The following is a 21,807-nucleotide window of genomic DNA, read 5'->3' on the forward strand; positions in this document are numbered from 1 at the left end:
CACTATCTTCTGATGCTAATATTTTATAACAGTGTTTACAATAGCCACTGCTTTGATCATGCAGAACATCCACTGAAGTTAAGTCTTTGTTAGGGAGAGACATTTAATTGTGGCAGGGGGCAAAGAACACGTGTTTTGAAACGTGTTTCTTGCTCTGATTTTCTTATATAAAGGACACTGTGCCATTCCTTTTCTTGCTTTATATAATTCGCGTCAGCTATACTATAACATCTCATATTTCAAAACAAGGCCCAATTCCCTCCTTATAAGACAGACAAAAATGGCATCCACCGAAAAAAAGCAAAAGTTGAATGAGAATGACGAAGAATAATTCTTATGATAGGGAAAAGCATAATGGAAAATTTCAGAAGAAATGGACAAAAGACGGGAATGGCTGAATTATGATGAAGAAAGGAACGTTATGTGGTGTAACTGGTGTACACAATTCACAAAAACAAATACACAGAAAACACCCAGTTTTGTTGCAGGTTGTTCGAACTTTAAAATTGAATCGGTAAACGTACATGAAAGCTGTGTGACATTGTTTTGTGAACAGGACTAGTAAAGATTTGGCAGGACTAGTAAATTTCTCAATATACTAGTTCTTCTGGCTACAAAGATATTTGTGTTAAATTCAAGCCCTATATATATATATATATATATATATATATATATATATATATATATATATATGACAAAAAAGATAACATGATTTTTTGTTTTGATTTAGTGTATACGGGCATTAATCACCATTTTCGATGATAAAACCATTAATGTATCAAGGTTTAATTTATCAATTCTTATCGTAATTTTTTCATGTTCAGCATAATTTAAAGATATTTTAAATACATTTTCTCTGGAAAAAATCGGGAGCCAAGATGGACACTGCGTTATAAGTGGGATCGCGAATTATCCGGGCGCGAGTTATCAAGGGAGCAGTGTATTGAGGACAGTTTTAATTCATGTTTTTAGAACATTTTGAAGAGTTAATCTACATCTCAAAATAATAAAGTTGTATATTCTTTAGTGATAATACACTTGTACACATAAGAAGTTTTAAAACTGTTGAAAATGTAGAAATGTTTATCCTTTTACTTTTAGATAGAATATCAAAATAAAATCTATTGGTGATGCAACATTTGTCTTTTTTTAAGGAAGTTTCCACCATTTTGGAATCATTATTTCCTTTATATTTTTTTATTGGCAACCACATCACTGCTATGTTAGGTAGTTTGTCCCAGCATCACAAACACGGGTTGCTCTATATATAATGGCCTCTTCTAGTATCTACATAACGAATCAGAAGACATAAGTAAATATGTTATATATCGCTGTTGAATTTTGAATGTGTGAGATTTATAAGTTTGTTTACTCGTGTTTTTACTATTACACTTAAAAATAAATATCTGAATAAAGGTTCCTACATATTAAAAATGCTACCATTTGAACAGTAACATTGTCTTACTATGTAATATATAAACTGCAAATTTTGGTAATACATAAATTATGCCCCATGGGTCCCACTGCTAGTTTATTTTTTTGTATATAAACATCTTTGTATAGTTTTGTGTATCAAGCCTGTAGTAATCTACCATTATTTAGACACCTGCAAGGATTACATTTGAAAATTTATTGTTAAAATGTTTTGTTCTTCTGATGTCTGAGTTGATGGCGGGACCCTGAGTACCCATCCCCTGCACTGAGCAGGCCAGGACTCCATATATATATATATATATATATATATATATATATATATATATATATATATATATACACACACACACACATGTACTGGTCTATTATAAACTGCAATAAAGTTACTCAGTTCAATAGATCTTAAGTGTTTTCTAATTTCATTTGTGTGTGTGTGTGTGTGTGTATGTATATATATATATATATATATATATATATATATATATATATATATATATACTCTTTAAAGTTTTAGCTCTTGTGTACTTTTTTATTTATTTATTTACCTAGACCCCCTCTGTTTCATCGTTAGATCTGCACCTGTATCATGGAACTGAAAGGTTTTGCATTGCTAGCACATCTATTGATTAAAAACGTCCCCCACCCCTGATATTAATTGAACATGTTCTAGTTTCTAAATTGATGTAAATGACGAACCTGATTTGGTGTAATTGTTGCTGGATAGGATCAGGATGATCCGTCATCAGTCTATTCCCACCTATGAAATGTTTACTGCAGATGTATGTCCATCTTGTGATTTTGTCAGTAGTGAAAGTTCCCCTTCCACAAGCACACACCTAACGCCCACACTTCTCGAGATGTTTTTTGGTTTGGGAAATGGAATCCAAAATACAGATGTCATGTTCACATACTGAATATCTACTATCTGGGTTACAATGTCCAAAGCAACATTGCCTTGAAGCACCGTGATTTTTTCGCTTTCAGGGATAGATGCAATCTCTTAGTGTGTTCCACCATTTATATTGTAGTACAAAAGCCGGTTTATTTGTCCTATAGTCTGCAGCTGAGTCTGCAAGCTATAAATGGGTGTGCTATTTTTAGCAATTAACAGTGTTGGTCAATCTCTGCTATAGAAAAAGTACTTATTAGACTGAAAAGAGGGTTGAGTTAGAAGGTGGTTGGATATTAGGGAACAAGTTTGTTTTTCAGTCAGCAGGAATAACCACTAATATATGAATTTAGATACCTGCATATGTTGCATGCTGTGGTTAAATGTTTTACAAGAGACCACCGTTGGTTGGGATTTAAAGGACTGGGAATACATGCAGAGATTATTTCCAGGAGAGTTATGAAGTAAACCTTGGTTTTCTTGTTCAGCACAGTAAACCAGACCATCTGTCTAAATTGCTTTTTCTGTGTTAGCAGAGATGCTCCATAATTCTTTATAATTTGTTCTGCTTCACCTCTTAATTACTAGTATTGTCATGTGCCACTGTGTGATCTATGCTCTTTAGCAGAGTTGGAAAGCGGGTACCAATCTATCTCAGAAATATTGCTCAAAGTGTGGGCTGGAACTGAAATTATAGATTCAAATGATTCTTGTATTGTATATTAACTTGGTTTATATTCAAGGATTTTGATGTTTTGTTGTTTTGTGCTGTTGCACTGAGCACTCTTACAAATCATTCCTTCAGAATGCTTAATTTTCTTGTCAAGAAAGGAACATCTTTGTCATTGAAGATTTCAAATTCTTTGTGGCTCTTTGTATTAGATCAAAACAATCCCCATTTCATGATTGACATAAAAGTATGTCATTATCAAGTTGTAAGTAAGAAGATGTCTATTTCATTCATTGAAATCATCTTGATTTTATGACATTTTTTCTGCAACTGGCATAGTTAAAATAATTATCACAGAATTTACACATTACATATTGCCATTTTAAATTCAGAAAATAAGTCGATTGAGGTTATGTTTATTCCCTTGTCTTGAAAAGTGCTAAAAGTGATGTTGTTTGGATAACTGTAAATTGGTGAAAAGTTTGTCGACTTGAATGGATTTCAGTTTTGTTGCCATTTACAAGACCGTCATCTACTTAACAATGACTCTGAATGTTGCATTTTGGTACCCTTGAGAATGTAGATGCAATCAATTCGTAGTTTATTCTTTAGAAGCTTTGCCAATTGAACTGGATGTATTTACTCTCCTTTGCAATTATAATTGGTAAACATAGCAGTGTCTACTTTAGACATCTTGGCGCCTTTTCAGTTTGATTATCGAACCTATCAATCAGCACACTAATTCGGTGTAAATTTGTCCAATTTTTGTTCAATAAGAGACATCAATTGTCATTTTTGTTGGTGCTGAGAGGAGGGGTTTATCACCATTATAAAGATATGAACATGATTTGGAGAAAGACTTTCTGAGTGCATTATAACCTCCAATAATGGTCACCTTGCCTAAACAGCCACCTTTTGTGTCAGGCTACTATCTGGATTTCCAGAGTAATTTTTATAGGCAGAGCATATCATGTTATGATATCAGTCAGTCTGTATGCCCATCCGTCCATCTGTTGCCAATTTAATTTAGTTTTTTAATTAAAAAAAAAATATATAATAAATCCAGTTCTCTACCATTCTAATGTCAACAAAATTGTGTTAATGGGTTGCAGTTGAGTTTGGCTGTCCAGAATTAGTTGATAATGAAAGTAAGATTTGAAGAAAAATAATCTTTTAAGAGCTTATCCTTGTTGTAACTGAAAAAACAAACCAAAACACGAAGACATTCATTTATTGATAGAATTTCAGTCCCTTGTTTTGAAAGAATCGTTACTGACTCTTTGGTGAGGTATTGAAAGCACACATAGATCCAGAAAATGCCCTGGGTCATATGGTTTTCTCTACACTGAAGCTGTCATTAAGGATGTGTTTAGACTGAGAAATGTAACATTGATATTGAGCACTCTGAAATTTCAAGTTGGTGAATTTTCAATATCGTGGTGTTTGCATAGGTTTATTATGGGAACTGAAGTTGTATCTCAAATCCTTGAAGTTTACATAGATGGTAACACTACAGTATTAGAGCAGGGTATCTGTAATTCAAAAACACACCCACATGGCGCTTGTACTTAAATCTACCTTTTGCTAAAAATAGACCATAACATCATTGTGCCCGGCTGCTGCCATACTGTTTTTGGACAAAGCACCGAGAAACGCTTAGTAACACAAAGTAAATCGCGAAATGTATGCAAAAATATTTTTTGTTTTGCACTTCCCTCATAATGTAATGTTTTCATATATTCAGCTATAATATGTGAGTGTGTACAGTAATAATTTTGTACATTTTATTTCATTGTCATCCGTTTGTATTGTTTTCCAATCTTCGTTTAGTAAAACTCTTCTATGTGCATATTATATATGTATTTTGTGTGTATGTATGTGTGTGTGTGATTTAGATTTTTTAACGTAGCTTTAGAAACAAATCAGTCATATCGCTATGATGTCTGCAGTGTGGCAGTTTATAGTGATGCCTAGCACTGGGGCATCATGCCGCAGACATGTAGCATGGTGTCCCACCCTGTCACATTATCCTGACACTGAGGGCGACCAGTCCTAACACTAACCTCTGAGCACCTGTTAGTACCATTTTTTAAAGTCTTTTGTATGACTCTGCTGGGGATCAAACCCACGACCTCCTGTATCCGAGGTGGACGCACTAACCACTAGGCTACATGAGCAGTATGTATGTATATGTGTGTGTGTATGTGTATTGAAACCAATAATATTTATTTATATCTACTTTGTTTTCTTTTCAGTTAGTGTCTGTATGTAAAATATGTATTATTTTAAGGTTGGCTGTTGTCATTAGGGACAGCAGTTTTTGTGTGGTTGTTTCATGAATACATGCAGAAAATTATACCTCCCAACAAAATTTAATTGTATATATCTTTTAATTAAGGAAATGTATTACCCACGTAGTATAAATATAATCAACTAGTCCTGCTCTTTTCTACATCATAACTCTGACGAACATAATACATTATATGTTCTAAACTGTCATTCAAAATTACAATTTGTTTGTAAATCAGTTAACATAAATTTACTCTCTTCTTTTCTTAAATTTGTTACAGATTAACACATCAGAATCAGAAAAGGTTAATAAATCACTAATGTATAATACAACACACACACACACACCAAAAAAAATAAACCAACGAAAACATCGATACATTGTTTTTAAACTTATGGAATACATATTAAACATTTCTAGATTCTACATGCATAACATCACATCAACTAAGCAGAGTGTAATTTTGTGCGCTAAACAAACTATAAGAATACTTCATCGGCTTTATTTAATGGGGTGGGGGTGGGAGGTTTGGCAGTTCCCTTGGAATTTTCATCTCAAAATATTCATGGTATATCTATCGGTGATGAAATGCAAGCAATTTGTGTATTATAGTGTTCTAGAAAGATTTATCAAATTTGATTATATGATTTATACAGTCTGCAGGCTTAAGCACCACTGTAACAAAATATTGGATTGCACATCTGTATTCAGATGAACAAACTTAACGTCTGGTACATGGTTTCAAGTAAGAACAATAATATGAACAATATCACAGAAAATAACACTGAATGCCATTACACCAGTTCACCTTGTCCGAATGGCTACTTTTATAAACTGATATCACTGCGTGTGACATTTCACAGAGGTAAAAAGTACAAGCGCCATTGGAACCAAATAATGACTTTTCATGTTTAAACTATTTTGAAAACCAGCATCCTCCAGTTTTTATTAATGGAGACTTCTTGTAGAAAAGGTTTTATTAGATTTGGTCTTGCACAAAAATTAGATTATTTATTGACTTGGAATGTACTTTGCATGTAATTCTGTCATGGGAAATTCTAATTCTAAACATTGTGCCTGAATACCAGAGAGACATGTTCAACAGTGCATGGATTTAAATCTTGTTTCAGCATTGGTTGAATTATTATCATGCCTTCTTTTCTGCATATTGACCTCTTTTTGACCTTTGATAAAGTCAAGAGTGGAGATCATAAAAATGTTTGAGCTGAGGAGCTCCAGCCCACAGCAGATTGAAAGCACTGCAAATCTTTGACAGATGTTCAGACAACAATTCTGTGAAACAAATGTTTCTAATCGCCCCCCCCCCCATATCATGCAGGCCACACTGATATTCCATAGGTGGGAATACTCTAATGTTAGAAGTCTAGATAAGAATTTAATAAATTGGGTATTTCACTTCTATGTCTGGAGGTGATTGCATCTTTTGAATTTCATTGGTGTGTTTTGTGAATACCACAAAAATACAAACAAAACGATACCAGACCAAGTTGACTGCTCTGGTGGCCTAGTAAGTAGTTAGAGCATCTGCCTTGGATGTGGGAAGTTGTGGGTTCGATCCCTGGCAGAGTCATACCAAAGACTTATAAAAATGATGCGAACAGCTGCCTTGCTTAGTATTCAGCATTAAGAGGTTAGTGTTAGGACTGGTCGGCCTGGTGTCAGGATAACGTGACTTGGTGGGACATAATGCTACATATCTGCGGCATGATGCCGCATTGCTAGACATCACTTTAAACTGCCACATTGCAGACATCGTAGCGATATGACTGAAAAATGTTAAAGATACGTGAAAAATTCAAATCACATGACACATCCAGACCAAGTCCTATTCATAAAGATTTTAATCAGGCCTTTTAATATGGGTAAGCATCTTAATGATCAAGACTGTATCAGGGTACCTTGGATTATCTAGTTAAATTTAGGTGATTTGTTCTCTCAGTGTTCAAGTAATGTTACTTTGGAAACTTCTCCATATATCATAGCTTTATAATGACCGAATGCAGCACCATACAAGACATGGACTTTGTGCATGAGCAAAACGCTGACAGCTGGGTCTAGAAGCCTGAAATTGAATTCATTTGCATAATTTGGATGCATTTCAAGATTTCTTTATGTGTTCATAGTCTAATATTTGTTTGCCTAAAATGATGCAAGTATGCTGCTATCTAAAGGTTTGTTCCATTATCTGTCACAGATTTTGTTACCACTGAGATATATTTAAATGAAAATGATCAATACTAGTTTTGGTACTGGATATACTCATATATATGCTGGATCCAATGTAAACAACATAGACCCTGATCTGCCATCACATATTGCACAGCCATATTAGGGTCTGTGTTGTTCTACTGATTACTCCCTAACAAACTGGATAGATCCATATCTGCCAGTTCATTATATGATTGCAAATCTGGGTCTGTGCAGTTTGCATTTGGACTGGATGAGCATGTGAGTGTATAATGCAGTGTTATTCGTCTTAACATTGAGTTTAGTTTTGAGACTTTTCTATAGCTAAAAGTGATTCCCTGCTTGATATATAAAATTTGCCCTTGAATTACATGTATTGATGTTTAATAACTTGTGAAGGTCTTAAATGGATTGATTTAGTACATGTACTTGGCTTAGAAATTAAAAAAAGGCCTGGTAAAGTTTAATTTTCACTTTGTATCACCAGAATTCTGTTCTGTAACCAAGGTTTCTGCAGAGTGTAGGGGCATCTGTGTCATATGGACAAATATTTACATATGTGTACTGTGTATAAATGCTTATATGTCTAGTCTTGCAAACAATGTAGACCCTTTTCAGCTATGAAGATAATGCCAGCAGATGAAGCTAATGTTGTTTGTTCAAAATGTACTTATTACTTCTAACAAACTACAAAGACCCAGATCTACCAGTACATCATGTGATGGCAGATCTGGGTTTGCAGTTGGACTCCGCTTACATGTAGAAGTCAGTACATAATGATATGCAGATTCTGTACCTTTGTATATGTACATGTAGAAATAATTTTCAGATACCAGCAAATCTTTCACATCTATATTGGTTTTAAGCAAGGAGACTTAGACTGAGGAAACTACACTAGTATAGACACCAACATTTTGTTTTGGTCACCTTTCCCCATTGTTTAACTGTCACGTAAATATATTGTCTCACATGCTTATGACTTATTTAGTTACCTTTCATTACCAGCAAACTCCATTAATGAGAATAAAAAAATATTTCCATAAAGAAAAGTTGCCCTTTAGAATTGCAAAGATACATCTTTCTTTATAATAATGATATTAATAATAATAATAATAATAATAATAATAATAGTAAAGACTTATTTAGAGAAGGTAGTTATAGAACTAATCTACCTTGAGGCCTTCTATATGCAATGTACAATATATACAGTATATACAACATGATGTAAAGAATCTGGCTTGACACTAAATAATTAATTTTAAAATTCAGAGTATCAAGCCTGGAACACATGCAGAGGCATCTGTGAAAACATAAACATATATAAAACAAAATATCATCCTGCTTTGAAAAATTAAACTATGCAAAATTACAGAAAACAGGCAGTATTTTTTGTACTAGAACTGTTCAGTTATAAAGATTTCATCCATTTAAGACATTGATTATGAAAAGAAGAAATGCTAGGAGCCATGCATTATGTCACTGGGAATGTTGTTCCATACCAGTGGACCAGTATATTGAAAACTTGTTTTTAAACAATTCCTTCTTTGGCCTTGTTATAATGTAATTTTTACTTACGGACCTTAAATTTGGATTACCATCAGCGTATCTTTGGTGAAAGATAATTGCTTAGATATACAGGAATGGCTTTTCTGGATACTTTATACATCAATTTGGCCTTTCTAAGAAATATTCTTTCATGTATTGTTAAAACCTTTATATTATTCATTGTATCCTGAAAATTGTCTGTACATTGATTAAGAATTAAATGACAAGGTTTCAGTCTGACCATTCAAAATTTCCAAGGACACTGTTTTTAAGAAGAATTTCTGTCCTCCTTATAAACAAAATTAATCTTGCTCAGGTCTGGGGGAAAATATATACATTGGTTGCACACAAAAATCCCTGGTTTTTGAAAGAGAGTCACACACACATGGTCATTCCCTTAGAGAACAGGGTACAAGTTGTGCATATATCACCTTTTGTTTTGAATGGTGGAAAACCTCAGAGGGATTTAAGCTAGAAAATCAAATCAACCACTTCCTGCTGGACTGAAAAGCATCCATGTACAGTACTTCTGAGGCACGTGAATTGAATTTTTATGTGTTGAAATGAATCATTGGCAAAGATACATGTGCAGTGATGCTGTAAAATCATGAACAATCTATACACCAGACTCCAGAGAAAGGAACCAGTAGAAGAAAGAATCATGTAAATATCAAAGAAGAACTCTTAATTTCCTTGTCAAGAAATGGCAGTAAAATATGTAGTTGATGGCATTTGTGTTAACATTTCCTTTGATTAAAACTTCCCATTATCAGTCTTTTATTACAATGATCAATTTGAAATTATCTATGACAGATAAGTCGTGAGTGATATTATGCTTCTGACAGCAGAAATTCAGGGTCTAAGTTTTTGTCTCTTTGTATTAAAAATAATGACCATCTGACAGAGATTGATGATTTCCATTCAATTCAGACATTTCCATGTGCATGTACTTGTATTAATACTCTGGTGTTAAGGAAATGCCATTAAGATGCAGTGAGAAAATTGAGATTTGGCTAAGTGATACATATTGCATTCTTTTCAGTATGCAAATGATGTATGTTTCACTGCCTGAAACATGCAAATGATACACATTGTACTGCATGGAGTATGCAAATGATGTATGTTTCACTGCCTGAAACATGCAAATGATACACATTGTACTGCATGGAGTATGCAAATGATGTATGTTTCACTGCCTGAAACATGCAAATGATACACATTGTACTGCATGGAGTATGCAAATGATGCATATTTCACAGCTTGGAACCTGCAAGTGATGCACATTGCACTGCATGGAGTATACATATTTCACTCTTTGGAGTATGCAAATGATGCAGATTTCACTGCCTGAAACCTACAAATGATACATATTTGCACTTCATCGAGCATACAGTTGATACATATTTCACTGTTTGGAGTACTGTCTGAAACCTACAAGTTATACACATTGCACTTCATCAAGCATACAGTTGATACATATTTCACTCTTTCGAGTATGCAAATGATGCAGATTTCACTGCCTGAAACCTACAAATGATACACATTTGCACTTCATTGAGCATACAGTTGATACATATTTCACTGTTTGGAGTACTGTCTGAAACCTACAAATTATACACATTGCACTTCATCAAGCATACAGTTGATATATATTTCACTCTTTGGAGTATGCAAATGATACACATTTCAGTGATCGAAACTTGCAAGATACAGTCTGCACTGAACAGCACAGTACAGAATATACAAGTGTTTCATACTTTTGTCTAACACAAGAGCTCTGTGTATTATAGCAGTTTCTTTTGTATTGGAAGCAACAACTGTTGAGTGCTTGACATTGAATAATAAACCTTTGTCAAAATAAGATTATCTGGATTGTTAAATAATCCCAGTGGCTCCAAAGTTATGCCAGCGTTACACATTACACTGTATTACTGCTGTACACACTTAAAGAATTAGACTCGTATCAGACATTGTAAACATGGGCCACATAGGCCCTAGTCATAATGCAGTTGGGGAAAAAATCTTTTAGATGATTTACTTTACTACCTTATAAGCATGTTCCGCTTGAAGGTATTGACCTTTGGGTACATGCCTTGAGGGGATAGCCTTCTATCGACAATTTGTTTGAGAAACCAATGAGTGGGCATTAAAAAAACAAGCAAACATTATATTGTACACTATAAACTACTCAATACAATATTTGGAAATCATGCTAGAAATGTTGCAGTAAAACCATTCCTTAAAAGAAGGTTAGCAAGTTCTGCTCATTTTAATTCTGTATTTTGATTTATTGGTAACATATTTTTTAGTTGAATATCACATGGACTTTGTGGGTTTTTTTCATGCAAGCAGACATGTTTTTTTTAAACAAGAGACCATATTTTGTTAAACATGTTTTACTTTGTTAGAAAGTAATAAATATTAATAAGAGAATTCATTATTTTAAAAAATTGAGACTTAAAAATCAATATATGTAAAAATAGATGTACCAACATGCCTATGAATGTCAGAGTGATCACTGTGTACAATGCTCATTTTTAACTGAGACAGGGTTGGGGAAAAAACATGCTAGTCTGGTCTTTATCTGATGATGAGATTAAATGAAACCCTGCTAGGCTTGAAACTGATCTTTAAAGCTCAGTCTTAACCTGCAAGAAATATTGATGAAAGCAGAGATTTGTTGCAGCTGTAATTTTGCCTTGTTAAGACAAAAGAAGCATATCAGATAATTAATCGAGGATGACACTTCAGAGCAATGTAAAGCTGTTACAACTGTCTGGTGAATTTGTTTCTACTTTCGGGATTAAATTTAGCAGTGGAAAACATTCTTGTGGTTTGCATGAATAACTGCAACAACTTGAGTTCTCCACTGGCTACAGTCACCAGACACTGGGGGTGGCTTGCACTTGCCTTAAAAAAGAGAAGCATGTCAATTTCATGGTCAAAAGTTTATTGTTGCTTTCAAGTTTATGGTCACTATGGTTAATAGAATATATATAAAAAAATTAACACAAAAATTCAGTTATTGACCATTTACTAGTACCAAAATGTTGCGGATGGCTTACATATTTTGGTATGAAACAAGCAAGTTGATTTTGGGGTTAAAAAGGTAAAATATCAAGGTCACTGGCTGTAAGAAGAAAACTGGTTTTTGCATAATACAGTTGGCTCCACTTAAATGCATATTGCTTAATTGCATAGATCGCTTAAGTGCATGGCGAAAGTATGGTCACGTTTTTCCTTCATTAATATGCATAGTAATCAATATCAGATAAATGCATATCTGTTAAATGCATATATAGTTTAATTGCATACAATTTGCTGGTCTCAACCATTGACTTTATATGTATTTGACACCGCTTAATTGCTTAAACGAGGTCCAGACATCTAAAGTAGAGGTCAAGGCTGTATACATGTAGACTGATATCCCAAAGATCATAGAAAATAGTAGACTGGTGCCCCGGCCAACCTCTGCGCTCACCAGCTAAGGTGTTATTAATTCTGGTGCACTGGCTCTAGAGCTAGAAATTATTGCCAGCCAACTGTTATCGACGTACAAGTTTTGTCAAAAACACAGCATCCATTGAAGACGTTACAGATGACGACAACACTGAGGTTTTTGTCCCACCTACTATGGGATTGGATGATTTCAATCGCTATCTGGCGATGAATGAACACCTTCATACTGATGAAGAGAAAAAAATGATGATATCTGTTCACACATCCAGCAAGAAGAAAATGATTCAGATCCAGTGGATGTGGAGGAGTCTACCAATGAGTTGTCTGTCCCACTGCCAAACTTTGCTATGGCCATTAAAAGTCTGGAGACTATTATAGCATTTTTGGAAGCAAATGGGTGCAAATCATATGACAGATTTTTTAACTTGCAGACTATTGTCCACCAGATAGATTGGACGCCCCAACTATGTTTAAAAATCAATTACGGACTATTTTACCAAGTAACTTACAAACTTTTTGCAATGACTTTAATGTCTGTCTTTTTATGTAAACTTATTACTTTGCTGGGAACTAATTTTAGTAGCGACCCTTATACTGTTTTGCTACCAAAGAGTGATACACACTGTCAATAATAATTTTGGCAGTAACAGTTTATACTGTTTATCTGAATTTACATGTATTGTGGAAGTAAATGTATACATAGATGTTTAATACACTAAAACACATTTATATAGCATATGAGCTTTGTTTGTATGATTTTCCATTTTATAATAACATGTACATTGTAAATATACATGAACTCCACTTAAATACATACTCCGTTTATATGCATATAAGCTGAGTTGATTGTAACTTTAATTCTAGACCATGCACCTTGACAAGACATTGTGGAGTGTTTTTTTGTGATAAAGGTGTGGAGAGGCCTATTTATAGGTTGGTAGGTGGGTCAACTGTCAGGGTCATTCTAACTATAAAAATATGTTTCACAGACAAGCTTTCATTTCTGGAGCAGGTTCCTTGACCAGACTTTGTGGATTTCTTACAATTTGCATAATAAAAAATGTAAACCTATAGATTCTGCTGTCTCATGGTTAGATGGTTATGGTCATGACAAGTTGAATAAGAACACAATGATTATGCCCATTTAGCTTGGTTTAAGACCATATACTGTGACCAGAGGTTGAGGTCATTGAGACCTGTTGGTCAGTATATATCCTGACTGAATCATACCCATCTAGTATGTGTAGAGGCCTGTTAAACACAGGGTGGCCTAGCTGTTCATAGTTACAGTTGTGCCAGATGTTGGGACGAGTTTGGATAACACAGTTGTCTTTGTAATAATTCGTTACTCTTTATTTTGTTTTTTCATGAGCACAATATGTCCATAACGTATCCATTTTCAAACAGAATTGTGGGGAAGGAATAAAACCTTATCCAAAAGGTTGATGTGAAAACACATGAAGTTTAGATGCATTGTAAAAAAATTTAAGAATGAACTGTTTTATTTGTGTCATGAATACAAATGTATTTGAAGAAAAAAAACACCCAAACAAACCAAAAAACAAACAACAGGCAAACAAAACAACAAAGAAAAAACCCCACAAAACAACAGGATATACTCCTAGTGATGCTGTTGCCACCTTTTATTATACTTTTTTGACTGTATCACGTTTTTTTCTTCTTCAGTTTTTATGATAGAGTAGAACCTGTATTGAAAGACCACCCATTCTGCCAAAAAATAATGATCTCAAGACAGGTGGTCTTATAACAGGTCATAACACTGTATAATCAATAATCTGTGCATGGAGATCCTGGTCTCTCAAAATAGATGGTCTCTCATAGCAGTGGTCTCTTAAGACAGGTATACTGTATATGATATTTTTATGGAATACCCATCAAGGTTAAGGTTATAGCTTTTCTGCAAGCATCATATTTTTTCTTTTCCACTTACTGTTTTGTTGTTGATTTTTGTATCTTACAGAGATAATGTTGATGAAATTTATTAATTCTGAGGATGTCGCTGATTTCAGGTGGTGCTTGATTTATGCCAATTAAATGTATGTGCTTTCATTTTATTCCATTTATAATGAAGAAATGACATTCAGTTTGCACCTATATGCTTATTTTATGCCATCACTGCTGCCACATGCTGTAACTCGATGTGTACTTAGATGTATAATGTGCACAAGACTTTACAAGTATCATATGGGAAAATTACTTTAGATTTAAACCGTCTCCTCAGGAAAGTATCAATGGTGTAAATTGAGCATCAGCTGTACAGTGAACATGCTGCTCTTTATTGTTGTGAATTGGAAATATCAAGGCAGAGATTGTGTGTGTATTGTATTCCAGGTCTGTGGTGCTTTTTGCAAATATTGTTTTCAAGCTGAATTTGACCATGAGACATAGTGATGGAAATTGCTAATAACATCATTGCATACAACATGTATAAAATATATCTCCCTTTTTTTTTCTTTCAGGTAAGTTCAATAACTGTGGCAAAAAATTGTGAAGTCCTTTGCTGATGATTGAATGATTGAATGGAAGGCAGGCACTGTAAGAGAAACCTGCATACTGGGGGAAAAGTGGTAATATTTCATTATTCCCAAAGAAATGGTATTGTTGGTTTTAATAACACTTTTAAAACATTGTTTGTTGTATCATGGCAGTGAAATGGGGATAAAGTGTCTTTCCAAAGGACATGCTTAGGTATATGGTCTGGGTTGGTCTGGGTAGGTATCAAACACAAGACCCGTGGATTATAGTGTTGATGCTCTTCCAATTGAGTTACCATAGATCCCTGAATAATTTATGCTTTGATGTCTTATACTGATATTGCTTGGATTTCTCTATGCCTATTTTGGAATTGAAATTTGGCCCCATTCCCAATGCATAAAACACCAATTTTCTCAATTTCAGTGTAACGTGTCTAATATTATAATTTTTCCTAAAATCTGATGGAGTTTGCCTTGAAAATTTCTGTGTTTAACATGTTAGCTAAAGAGTCTAAGGAAACTGGGCTGCTGAACTTATGTAAATATTGAAAAAATCTTTTCATTGAAATTTTTTGGAAAATAACCATCTTTATTTTTTTTTTAATTTCCAAATTTGACCATTTTAGTCATAAAAATTAACAAGGCTATAAATCCAGTACCCACTTCAAAAATGGTAAATAAACTTATGGATCATGTTTCTTACTTTAAAAAAGTTTGAAAAACTTATCTCTCAGCCTTGACCATGCCTTCTATTTTTTTTTGCACATTGTTTTATTCTTCATGTGTTACAGTATATTAAACTTGAGGTTATTGATTTTTCCCCCAAACTTTTTGTTTTCTTCTTTTGAAAGGTGTGTGTTAAACAAGAATAAATATATTGTATATTCTTAAATACCTGGGTTCAGTGAGTAATTCATTCACCTCGCCTTAAAGCGAAATTAGTGGAAGTAATTTTTCATAAACAGGTCTAATCAGGTTTTGGTTAAACTTATAATTGTAATTTGTTTTGCAATAATGTTTTGGTACTTTTTCTTCTTCAGTTGAGTATAGGAAAGAAAGAAAAAAACCCACCTTGAAAACTGCATAATTTCAAAAAACTTGTTCTACTTCCTTTTGTATTGTAAAATGAAACCAAATGCACTTACATCTGAACATGCAGCAATGAAACTCTTGGTATTAAAAATCCAATTAAATTACTAGATAAGGTTCAGTGGGTAACATTGTTGCTATCGTCTACGGACTTTGGATAGTTTACAGATTATTATACATATGCAAGAAGTTGTACCTTATTTTCAAATGCAGTAATCATTTTTGAAATGAAATTATCTTGAAGTGTTGTTCTCTTGACATAGACTATATATTTGACTGTGATATTAAATCTGTTGGAGGACCACCATTTGCAGCTCACCTGGATATAAGATCAACTGTGCTTATAGTATGTCCCTTTGTTGTGCATTGTATTTTTATGTTGTCCATCCTGTATTATCAGAATTGCTATTGGCAGCCTCTTAAAAACTGCTTGTCCAATTTAATGCAAACTTTGCAGAGAACAACCTAACATAAAGGCCTTTCAGATTGCTACACAATAAGCCATCAGATATGGCTGCCATTACTAAAAAAAGAAGAAATTTTTAAAATACTGTTTTTCTAAAACCACCGAATAGTTTTGATCAGATTTGATGCAGAGGATTCTTTCAGGAAAATCTTTCAACTTTGCATACCACCATGTCAGCAAATTCTGCACGTCAGGTAATTCTGCACAACGTTATGTCATTTCTGTAAACATTGGATCACTTGTTACTTTTTGTCAAAAATTTATTTTGTATCAAGAAAGAACAATCATACTTTTAAGTGATATTCATAAATTGTACAAAAATATTCCACTTTCAACTTGAAATGCATATGAAAATGTGATTTCTAAATGTCAATATGAAGACCCACTCCATGACCTTCTTGAACCTGTAACGCAGAAAATCCTATTTACTATGTATCTGTTAGAATCATGCAAATAAATGCGTCATATAAAGGATGGAAATGTATTAAAAAAATAGTCTGCTACCCAACATGTCAACTTGCTGTTAGAACAGGATTCTCATGAAATTTCCTGACGTATAATCTGTTTCTAAATTCATTAGTAATTTTTCCTCGTAAACAAGGCATTATAAACACATTATATCCTATTCATTGTTGTTTCTCTTCCACATAATAGCTTATTTTTTTATAAAATGTTGAACTTTACTAATTTTTTTGGTTTATTTTGCGTAATATCTCTTGCCATTTATTGGCATTGTTACATTGAATTTTGTAAAACTGGCTATAAACCTGACCTAATTACTTGGCCAAACTGCTGACAGAAACAGCCCAAAAAAATGCAGTTCATTTCCATAGCCCAGTTTATAAACATTACATCTTTTCAGATCTGCACACAGAATTGGCTGACATATCGCGAGTCATGGGTATTCTGTGTGTCCAAAATTAATATTATTTTGAACAGAATATTCTGGTGATAATTGTCTCTTTTCAAATGGCAAGCATTGCAGTATTTTATTTTCATCAATTGGTCAAATTCAGTATGTGTTTTGCTTCAGTATTAGAGATGGAAACCTTAGGTGCGCATAAATGCCAGACAACCCATTGGAGATGATTCTTTTGTGGCATCAGATATGGCTGCCATTACAAACAATAGTGAAAACTGTCCTTCAGCTATCAGTGATTGTTATTTTCAGCTTCTGACCATTTTCAGCCAGTCTTGCTGCAGAACATCTTGACACAAAGACCTTTCACATTTGTACAAATTATGCTATCTGCTGTCAGACAGAAAGAACTTTAAATCTTTTACCCAGAAATATTGATCAAAATTTTATAACATTTTAATAAAAGGATTCTAGCTTGAAGACCGTAGACATTTATTTAAAAAATTTGATCTGCCACGAAATATGGCTATTAATAATAATGATAGAAAAACTACTTCTCTTCCAAAACCACTGAATACAAATTGACCAGACTTGACAGAAAGCTTCTAGGCATCAAGAGCCTTCATTTTTAAAAAAAAGCAAAACTGGTCATAGATCAGAAGAATTTATTGGATGGTATTTTGTCTATCATCAATCTGTTAGCACAAGCTTGTTATCGTTATTCCTCCTAAACAACTTGGGAATTCCCATGAAACTTAAACACATATTCATTCCATGTTCTAGTTGGTCCTGAAGGAAAATGGTGCTGTTCAGACATCCAGTATGGCCATCAAAGTGGCCATCTTGAAATTCTTGTGTTGTTAACTTTCTGAATGAACAGTCATATCAACATGGGGATTATCACTAGAAAACTTATCATGATGTCTGCTTGGTATTAAGCGAAAACAGTGCCCATCATATACCCATTAAAGCTGCCAAACATGTCATCTTAAAAATCTTGTTATTGTTACTCCTCCAGATTGGATGGTTATATCAGCATAAGGTTTCACTACAAGATTTATTATGATGCCTTAGTTGGTACCAGTCTGAAGGCTAATCTGGGGTCCAGTATTGCCACCACAGTGTCACTTTTGAAAATGTTGCTATAACTACTTGTCTTACATTGATGGTCATATCAACATGGTTCCCATTAAAAAAACTTCTTATAATGTCTACTTGTTCCTAAATAAAAAATGATGCTAATCTGAAGTCCTTTATAGCAGCTGCTGCAGTCATCTTGTTGCAACTACTCCCAAACATGAAGTTACATGGTTGTGGGGGTTTTACCAAAAAACTTTTTATGATGTCCAGTTGTTCTTAAGTAAATATGGTGCTGATCTGACAACCCATATGTCTTCCACACAGTGAAGATCATGTTATCACTACTCCTGGTGAAAGGATAGTCAAACCAGGTTGAAGATTTCACTAAAAGAATTCTTATGACACCTACTTTGTTGTAAATGAGAATGGTGCTGATCTGGGGTGTATTATGGCTGTCAAAGTGGCCATCTTGAAAATCTTGTTTGAGATATTCTTTTAAAAGGTAAAGTCATTTGACATGGGATGAGTTATTATGATGTCTGGTCCTAAATGAAAATGGCTATGGTGGCTATCTTTAAAATATTGTTATCTCAATTCCCAAATGGATGGCTTTATCTGTATATATCAACATGGGCTTTTCACAAGTAGACTAATTATGACTCCTAGTTGGTCATAAATGAAAAAGTGCTAGTCATACATGCAGTATGGCTACCATGACAGTTGCGAACATCTTGTTGTTACTACTCTCCCTCCCCATGAATAGATGAACATTTTGACATGGGCTTTTCAACAAAGGTCTTCTTATAATGTATACTTTGTCCTGAATGAAAATGGTTCCAGTCTGGCAGCTAACATATCCATGACAACAGCTAATGTGAAATTCTTGATATTGATGAAGAGTATCAGAGATGGTTTCATCAGTTATAAGGTGAAAGGAAGAAATGGTCTTATCTTGAATTCCTATAAATTCCTTTTGCTCAGTGTTCAAGAGACTCTTTGTTACAGTTGATGATAATTTGCCTTCAGATATGGCAATGATTGCTTTAGAAAAAGGAAAACCTTTCGATAACCATTTTTCCATAACTGCTTAATAAAATTTGATCAAGCATAACAGAAGGTTTTCTGGCATGAATACCTTTCAAATTGTACAAATGATGCTGAGCCATCAGTTATACTACCAATTTTTACTAAAATAAGAAAAACCTTTAAGCATCTTCTTAAAAATTGCAAAAAAGAATTTGATCAAATTTAAGTTATAGCATTCAGGTATGATGACCTTTAAATTTGTAGAAATGGTGCCAAATATATGAATGAAAATGTAAAAGAACTTGCAAACAATTGAATCATTTGTTTTCTTTGAATTTGGAGTCAGCAACACTGGTAGAATTTCCACAATGTATCATACAGTCCCAGGTCTCTTGACTTATGCCCATGCATTTTTGTTCATAGACAAAATGTTAGTCATTGAATTTCTCAAGCCTGCTTTTTCCTCTTGTTAAATTTGCACTGGATATTAACACTTGCTTATCTCCCATGTTTATCAGACTGTAAGAGGACCTGCTCTTCTGACTGGGTACTAGAAAGAAGCAATACTGAATTGCTATTGTATGAAGGTTGGATTGAAAGGAAAACATCCACTAAATTTATTGCTAGAATGTTAGTTGAAGTAACACTGCACAGATTTTAGGTTTCCAAAATGCTTTAGGGCCATGGTATAGTCAGTTCATTGTTTGATTTGGAAAGAAATAAAGTTAATAAATTTTAGTGTAAAGTGGCATGAGAACTACCGTATATACTTACATGTAAGTCCAGTCCAGTTGCAAACAGCATAGACCCTGATCTGCCATCACATACTGTAGATACAAATCAAGGTCTCACACAGTGTTGTTTGTTCTGCTGATTAGTCCTAATAGACTGCATTATGCAGGGGCAGATCTGGATCTTTGCAGTTCACAGTTGGAATGGACTTGTAAGCGAGGATATGTGGTAATCAGGTAATTAGTTTGAACTGGGAATATAGTTTTCTTGTTGAGCTGGTGTTGAATAGCTTTAAGGTAGGACATTTTTTGTCTTGTAATTGCTGAATATAATTGGATTACAGGACTTAGCACTCACTCTCTCTATATGTTGCAACGTGTTCATTAATTTTTACAAATACATGGGTTTTCCACAAAGTAGGAGTGGTTTTATAATTTTATACTTTAAAAACATTTATTGATTTACCGAATATGGGTGGATGACAGTGGCAAAGCTGCTGGGTGGGTGGGTGGGGGTAAATCCCAGGACCCTGACACCTAATGTGAAATATCAATGCATATAATGGAGTTTACTCACAAACAGAAAATTTACATGTAGCCTAATTCTAGTCACAAAAATGTTCTTTTGATTCAATGTAACTATTGCAGTATAGTTTCATGATGACCCTCGAAACATGGCTAGTAGATAATAGCTTCTGGTAGTTTAAAATTTTTATTTTTTATTTTAATGCCTGCCACTAAGCCTAGAATGATGCTAAGAGCTTTCATTTTTTTTTTTTATTTCCATTGGCAGATATTTACACTGTATAGAAATTTATTGTGGCACTGGTACCTAATGAGCCATTAAACTGATGGATGTGGATTTTGTCGAGTGAAGTGCAAAGAGGCACTTGCATTCAGTTTTAATGTTGTACCATTTCAAGTGGCAATAATTTTATTCAAGTACTGCACAATATGTAATTTTCTCCTTTCCATTGTACTTGTAAGGCATAATCAGCCAACTGATGTTCAGGAAGAAAGTTTTAAACATTTGTTCTAATTTTGTGTTTGAAATATTATTTTATTTGATAACAGTAAATTCAGATATTTGGGAGACCTGTAATTGGACAGGTTTGTGGTAGAAGTTGCCTTCCTTACACATCTGTTGAACATGTCATACCTATTGCTTAGGTTTTACAGTTATTACCAAAAAAATTCTGATGCTGATCCTGTGAATATAATTGAATTGTATTACAGGCCCATGAGATAATAATTTACCACTTCACCAGTATGTCATTGTGTCAGTCACATGTCATCTTTTACTTGGAGTTTGAGAAAATGGGCCCAGAATACTTGAGCTGAATATATTTCCAAATTATTATTCTCTATACCTTGGAACCAAACAATCAGGGTCTGTGGCCTTCTGGCAAATCTAAATGAACGATTTTTCATTTCTGATCTTTCCATTTCATTTGAAGATTTAGCTTCGTGCAAGGAACTTGATTCATAACTCACTACAACAGAATGTGAAGGAGGAAAAAAATTTGCTTAAATGTAGAATGGTGCATGAAATATGATTAGAAAGCT

General features: G+C 33.9%; 1 protein-coding gene across 10 annotated transcripts in view; it reads left to right on the forward strand.

Moving 5' to 3' along the window:
• Window positions 1-21,807, forward strand: part of LOC149793895 (neogenin-like) — a 253,342-nt gene that overhangs the window by 22,299 nt on the left and 209,236 nt on the right. The gene's annotated exons all lie outside the window — the stretch shown is intronic.

The sequence above is a fragment of the Sinohyriopsis cumingii genome, chromosome 8, assembly GCF_028554795.1.
Source record: "Sinohyriopsis cumingii isolate HCF-2022 chromosome 8, ASM2855479v2, whole genome shotgun sequence".
Taxonomy (NCBI): Eukaryota; Metazoa; Mollusca; class Bivalvia; order Unionida; family Unionidae; genus Sinohyriopsis; species Sinohyriopsis cumingii.